Source organism: Mesocricetus auratus, unplaced genomic scaffold (genome assembly GCF_017639785.1).
Source record: "Mesocricetus auratus isolate SY011 unplaced genomic scaffold, BCM_Maur_2.0 Super-Scaffold_100007, whole genome shotgun sequence".
NCBI classification, from domain to species: Eukaryota; Metazoa; Chordata; class Mammalia; order Rodentia; family Cricetidae; genus Mesocricetus; species Mesocricetus auratus.
The window spans coordinates 12,767,525-12,773,878 of NW_024429191.1; positions in this window are offsets into that span (position 1 = coordinate 12,767,525).

Here is a 6,354-nt window from a genome sequence, read left to right on the forward strand (position 1 = left end):
CAGCTCTTGGGAGGCAGAGGAATGCATATTTCTGTGAATTCAAGGCCAGTCTGGTCTACAAAGCAAGTTCCAGGACAGCCAGGAATACACAAAGAAACCCTGTCTCAAAAACAAAACAAGCAAACATAAAAACACAAGGGAAAGCCACCTTATATTTGCAAGGTATCTTAGTTGTACCTAAAGATTGGAAACGTCGCAGGTCCCGGGTGACTTGCTCCTGCTGGCACTGCTTTCTGGTGAGTAGGAGTACAGGCAGGTAGCCATCGTTGGGTACACGACACCCAGGTTCTCTGTTCACAAAAGGTATTTATTAATTTCTCAAAGGCAGAACCAAGGCAAAGTCTCGAGAAAACCCGAGAACATTTGCCACCCTCTGGCTTAGTGTTTATGACCCTCCCATCTTATTTTTCATAAAATATAAGTATACCAAAGTGTGTTTATGGAATTCCTACATCTCATCATGATCCCAGAAAGTGTACTGTGGCCAGTTTTATTTGGTTAAACTTTCATGAGGACCCTTCCATGTTCTCTGGGCACATAGATACACTGGCAATGGAAGATAAGGAGAAAGGGGTTTCAAATGCCTGATGGAACTTAGCCCAGTGTTTCCAAGATGTATTTGATGAGAGTCTTGTTGTTCGTGAGACATTTTAAAATGCCACACAGAACAAACTCTGCTGCTGCAGGGCCTGTGTTAATCATTTACAATGTCATAGTATACTGTAGCACCTGTGTCCCTATCTGAAGCCACCAGCCTTCATGCCCATGTCCTGCCCCCACAGAGCAATATGGACAAGGTCAGGAGTCAGGGCTTCTATTTAGAAAAAACCAACAGATTCACGGATTTTTCCCAGAACCCTCCAAATGCTCACTTGGAGAGCCCTGTAGAAGTTCCTCAGAGAAGGTTCTAGAGGCTTCAAAGCACTTGCCTTGAGAGTGGGTAGGGACCTAGTGATCCTGGAGAGCTGGACTGGGCTGCACTCAGGCTGCTGTGAGCGCACACTTGCTATAGTCCCTTCCTTGTGTTTACAGTGGCACATTACGCAGTAATGTGTAATTTACCATGTTGCACCAGATTGCCTTGTCCAGCCTTAATAGAAGAGGAGGTACCTACTCTCACTGCAACTTGATATGCTGTGCTGGCTGCTGTCCATGGGATACCTGCCTGTATCTGAAGAGAAACAGTGGAGGAGGAGTGGGTGTGGCCGGGAGTTAGGGGCGAGGAACTGGGATGAGGGGCGGGAGAGGAAACTTTGGTTGGGATGTAAAAACAAAAATACAAATAACTAAATAAAGCAAAACGTTATTAGGCCTATCTAGAGAACATCAATTAAGGCAGCATGACCACTTTGAAAAGGACATAGCTCAGTGGGTAAAGGTGCTTACAGCAAGCCCAGTGACCTGAGTTCCAGGCTAGACCCACATGGTAAAGATCTGAGTAATGCAAATGCAAGTTTTCCTCTGACCTCCATCCATGCACCCTGGCTTAAGCATGGACCCATATAAAGACATGCACAGCGCGCGCGCGCGCGCGCGCGCACACACACACACACACACACACACACACATAAACATATACACATCACACACACATGCGCATGCACACACACAAAATAAGTAAATAAAAACTTTTTTTAAAAAATTTACCATGTTGGTTGGTTCCAGTGCAGCTCAGTGGCATCAATGTGCATTGTTAACACAACCATCAGCATCTGTCCACAGAACTTGTTTATGCAACGGAAATTCCATACCCATTAATACAGTTCTCTCTTCTTCCCTTCCCAGGGTCCTAACTCCCATTCTACCTTCTGTCTCCGAGTACTGACTCTCTGGGTACCTCACATAATTAGAATCATGCAGTCATCCTTTTATGACTGGCTTATTTCACTTAACGGTGTCCTCATGGTCTGTCTGGCTGTAGTAAACATCAGAATTCCTTTCCTTTTTAGGACTGAATAATAACACTTTATGTGTCGGTTCCCACCTTCTTTAACCGTTTATCAGTGAGCACATGGGTTGCTTCTGACTTTCGGCCATTGTGAATAATGCTGCTGTGGAACCTAGTGTGAAGCCAGGTACATGACTCACACCTGTCATCCCAGCGTGCGGGAGGCTGAGGCAGCTGAGGCAGGGTGATTGCCAGTGAGCTCCAGGCTGGCTTGGGTGAAACCCTTTCTCAAACAAAGGGGAGCTGGAGAGATGGCTCAGCAGTAAAAAGTGTGTATTGTTCTTGCGGAGGATCCGAGGTCAGTTCCCAGCAACCACGTTGGGCAGCTCATAATCCCTGTAACTACAGACTCTCATGACCCTGGCCTCCATTGAGACCTACACAGACACACACAAATATACATATTTTAAAACAAAATAAGTCTTTATAAAACAAACTGGTAATATGGCTCAGCAGGTAAAGGAGCTTGACATAAAAGCCTGGTGAGGTGACCTCATGAGTTCAGTCCCTGGAACCCACAGAAAGTGGAGGGAGAGAACCAAAATTGTCCTCTGACATTCCCATGGGCACTATGGCACACAAATGAGCACACATGCACATGCAACAATAATAATTTTGTTTTTGTTTTCTGAGACAGTTTCTCTGTGTAGCCCTGGCAGTCCTGGAACTTGCCCTGTAGACCAGGCTGGCCTCAAACTCACAGAGATCTGCCTGCCTCTGCTTCCTGAGTGCTAGGACTATAGGCGTGAGCCACCACTGCCCAGCTCTGAAGTTTTATTTTTAAAAGTGGGCAAATACCTGCTGAGGTCTTTGCTTTCACTTAGAATTATTGGGTCAATGGTGATTCCATATGCTGATGGAATGTATACTGCTGGGTGCACTTGTGCAGAGGCCAGAGGACGACATCAGGTATCCTCCTCTGTCCCTCTCTGTCTCATTTTTTTGAGAAAGTGCCTCTCATTGATACAGGAGTTCACTCATTTTGGCTAAGCCAGAGCCAACGAGCTCTTAGGGTCTGCCTCTTTCCATCCTGCGGTTCTGGGATTACAGGCACTAAAGGCTATGCATGATTTCTGTGTGGAGTCTGGGGGTTTGAACTCGGGTCCTCTTGCTTTCACAGCAGGCATTTCTTCATACTCAACTATCACACCAGCCCCTATGTTGAAGTGTTTGTTTCCATAGCTCTCTGTTGTTAACTTCCGGTCACATTCTAGAAAAAAAAATGATTGTTCAAATTTGAGTTTGTACTAACCTAGAGTTAACAAAGTTCTTATAGACCCCAAGTATTTAGAGTTGCATTATTTTGATTATGGTGCCAATATATAATATATATCAGGCACAAATGCCCTTCTTGTAGCTATAGTAGAAATAAAATATGAGTACCTTGGAGCTGAAAAGATGGCCCAGCAATTAGGAGCACTAGCTGCTCTTCAGAAGACTTGAGTTTGAATCCCAGCACCCAGACAGCCACTAGCAATCTTCTATAACTCCATATTCTGACTTCCCAGAGCACCAGGCACAAACATGATGTGCAGACATACGTGCAGGCAAAAAAACCATACACATAAGTATTTTTTAAAAATATGACCACCTTTAGGAGCTACTGCACAGCTTCTAAACTAAGAGTGTACCTTAACAACAACAGTAACAGCATTGATGTTGCTACTTATCTCAAATATTTGTATATATATATATATATATATATGTGTGTGTGTGTATATATATTCACATATATATGTATGCATATATTAGGCCCCTCATCTTTGCTGCAGTTATCTCCCTATACACACTAACAGATGGAGCCTCAGTGGGACAGGTGTTTGGAGTCTGCCTTTCTAGATATGCTGTACTGTGAGACTCATCTTACTCTAATGGAAATATTGGGGAATCTTTGGTAAGATGGTGTGCATTTTACTCTCATTTGGCACAAACATAACACTTTGGTATGAAATCGCACTTGAATCTTTTCTCCTCAGCCCAGCAACTTTGAAGGACCAGTCTGAGGTCCCCATTTGCTTGATAGTAGAGCTTGGTGACTGGGACCAACATGCAGATTCCCACCCATTTTTATTTTAATGTCATCAAAATGAAAACCCACAAAGTCAATATTCTGATGTGTCACTCAGTTGCTTGCCTGGTACACATGTGGCCCTAAGTTCCATCTCTAAAGCTGTAAAAAGAAAAAGGAAAGAATGCCACCATTCTTACTGGGAAGTTTTTCCTGACCCTTGCTTAGCCATGCAAGCCTGGGATGGAACATGCAGACTCCCCAGCTGGAAACTCTTTGAGGGACCTCCCTCCTTTCTGTGGTTCCCTCTCAACAGGGCAGAGGGAGACACAGGAGCCTGGGCAAGCCCTGGGCAAAGCAGGATTTACTTTGGACTAGAACTGGCTCTCCAGTGACACACATCAACAGTGTGGCAGGGCAGATAGACAAACGTGAAACTCCTACTGCAGTTTCCTTCACACCCCTAAACAGACAATAAGAAATAGAGTGGGGAGTAGAGTTGGGCAATTAATTAGTAAGTTATTTCACACATCATCATATGAAAACAAAGAACAATGTGTCTGCCAGCAGAATACAAAGCTGACCTAAAATTTTAAGGTAAAACTACAGATTCCAGAGAAAGCTCGGGTGGGCTGCTTGAGGTCAAACCCCGTCGACAGGCTCAGAAGGGAAAGTGAGGCAGGAAAGAGAGAACCAAGCAGTCCGTCACTAGGCCACAAGCAATTGGCAGACTGCTTTCAGGTGTGTTCTACTGGTTGGGTGCACTGTCAGTCCAAACTAGACTCCACCTAGCATGCTCAGGAAAAAAGTGATGGTCACAAGGGCCCTCCTGACTAGTAAAGGAAAGGTTTGAAAGGTTTGTCTGTAAAAGCAAATTCTTCCAAGAAACTGGGGCTTCTCAAAACTTTTTCAACTAAGGGCTGAAGAGAGGCTCAGTCAGTAAAAGTACCTGCCATACAAGCATGAGGATTTAGTTCAGATCTCCAGTACCCACATTAAATGCCTGCCGTTGTAATCCAGTGCTGGGGAGGAGTAGACAAGCTGACGCCCCACCAACTAGCCTCGTCTGGGAGCCTCAGGTCCCAGGGAGAGATTGTGTCTCAATAAATGAGGTGAACAGTCCCTGAGGAACAATGCCCCATGCACACATGTCCATGCACACCACACACATATGTCCACAACCACCCCCTCACACACACACACACACACACACACACACTTCTTCAGATGGACGACTTGGTGGCATGTGCCTGTAATCCTAGCACTCAGGAGGGAGAGACAGGAATATTGCTGCAAGTTTGAAGTTAGCCTTATGTACATACAGAATTCCAGGCCAGACAGGGCTACAGCAGGAGATACTATCTCAAAACAAACAAACAAAGACACTTCCGCCCTTCTGCTCCCATGGCAGGAGAGTGAGGCCCACATCTCTAGTAAGTAGTGCCTGTATTTAATTGCCTTTTATTCCAACCCTTGGCAAGTTTTTAGTTAAGGAATGCATGTCTTAGATGGAAGAGGCACTGAGAATTTCTCCCTCCCCAGGATGTACTTCAGATGTTCAGAACCAGGACAGGAATAGAAAAGACCATCAGACCATCTCATTAGATGTTGAAAAAGTCTTTGACAAAACCCAACACCCCTTTGTGATAAAGGTCTTGGAGAGATCAGGGGTACAAGATGTAGGGAAAAGGGGCCAGCCAAATAAACACACCCTGAGCAGAGCCAAAGAAACAAACTTTGGCCCTGCAACCAGAACTAAAGGACACACTTTGTCCCTGGAATCAGAGTCAGTGAAAGAAATGCACCTTGGCCCTAAAAGTGGAGCCAAAAGGCTAAAAAGGACCAGAGAAAGAAACACACTTTGGCTCTGAAACCAAAACCAAAGAAATGTACCCTGACCCTGAAACCAGTGCCAAAGAAACACACTGGAATCAGAGCCAGTGAAAGAAATACACCCTGGCCCTAAAACTAGAGCCAAAAGGCTAAAAAGGACCAGTGAAAGAAACACACTTTGGCCCTGAAACCGGAGCCAAATCTGACCCTAACCCTGTGCAGAAAACTAACCAATCCTCTAGCAGGAGCTCTAGCCAATCTGAGTTCAGTATTAAAATCTGACCAATTCCCACCCTGGAAGCCCTATATAAACCCTGTATTTGTTCAAATTGTGGCTGTTCCTGCTACATGGCTGTCCTCTGCCACTCTGGCAGAGGGCAGCCACTCTCCTGGATTCTTCCCTCCCAATAAACCCCTTGGATGAGCTTTGGGTGTAGACCTTCTTTTGCTGCGGAGCAGAGACGACTCTGGGCAGGGCAGAGCAGAGCAGAACCGAGCCAGCAGGACTGTAACACTTCTGCCTGAGTAACCTTCCCCTGGCAGAGTGCAATAGTCACACTCAGCT